The following is a 941-nucleotide window of genomic DNA, read 5'->3' on the forward strand; positions in this document are numbered from 1 at the left end:
AAGCAGATCCCAATACTTCGACAGCCACACCGCACCCGCCACTACTTCGTCGAGGGTTCGGGGGAAGTCAACTACGAGTCGGATGCTCATTCCCGGGATGAGAAGAAGAGGAGGGCAAGGTGCGCCAACGGCGCGACGTGAGCCAGGCTTGAACCATGCGGACACCGCGCCCATTTTCGACCTCTCGACCTCCGGGAGAAGTGGTATTGTTACCAACCCGCCTCGACGAAGCACATGAGCAGCAGTTGGAGGCTATCGACAGGTGGCTCTCATGCACTCGTATCCAAGTATGATCCCAGAACCTCGTGCAGACTACGGCTTGCGCTCGGCGGATCCCGCTACTGAAGCGAAACAAGCCATCACTCGATCGTTAGGCGTCATCTTGGTCGGGCACACAAGATGAGCTTGACCAGCAAAAAGCTTTCAGAGCTCGCTTCTTGGTACCTCAAGAAATCCCAATGGATAGGTACCGCGCTCGACTTCGCACTCAAAGAGGAGGGGCTCTTGTACCCGCTATGCGGACAATTCCTGTGGTTCTTGTTCCTGGCGAAATCGCTGCAGATGATGAAGTACTTCTTGAGCGATAAGTGCAGCGGCACCGAAAACTTTCCTCGCTGTCTATCTTACAGCGGAGCCACAAGGAAGCGGTTGTGGGCGTAGTGCGTCATCGTCGATTTTAGTTTGTCAAACTCAAGGCACAAACCGACTTCCTGCGTATTGTCACCCTGCGACAGATGGACTAATCCATCACGCTCCCGCGAGCTCTGTGGTTTATCACACGGGTGAGTCTACGACCACAGCAGCTCAGGACCATAGGTTGGGCTCATTTCATAGCCCTTCGACTTCCCGGTCTGCCGCCGAGAAGCGCAGGGCGCATGACGAAGCGGAGCGTCATGATCCTTCTGATCATAAGCGTCCACGACGTCTGAGCAGTCTTTCCG

This window comes from Plasmopara halstedii (genome assembly GCF_900000015.1).
Source record: "Plasmopara halstedii genome assembly, contig: Scaffold_672, whole genome shotgun sequence".
NCBI lineage: Eukaryota > Oomycota > Peronosporomycetes > Peronosporales > Peronosporaceae > Plasmopara > Plasmopara halstedii.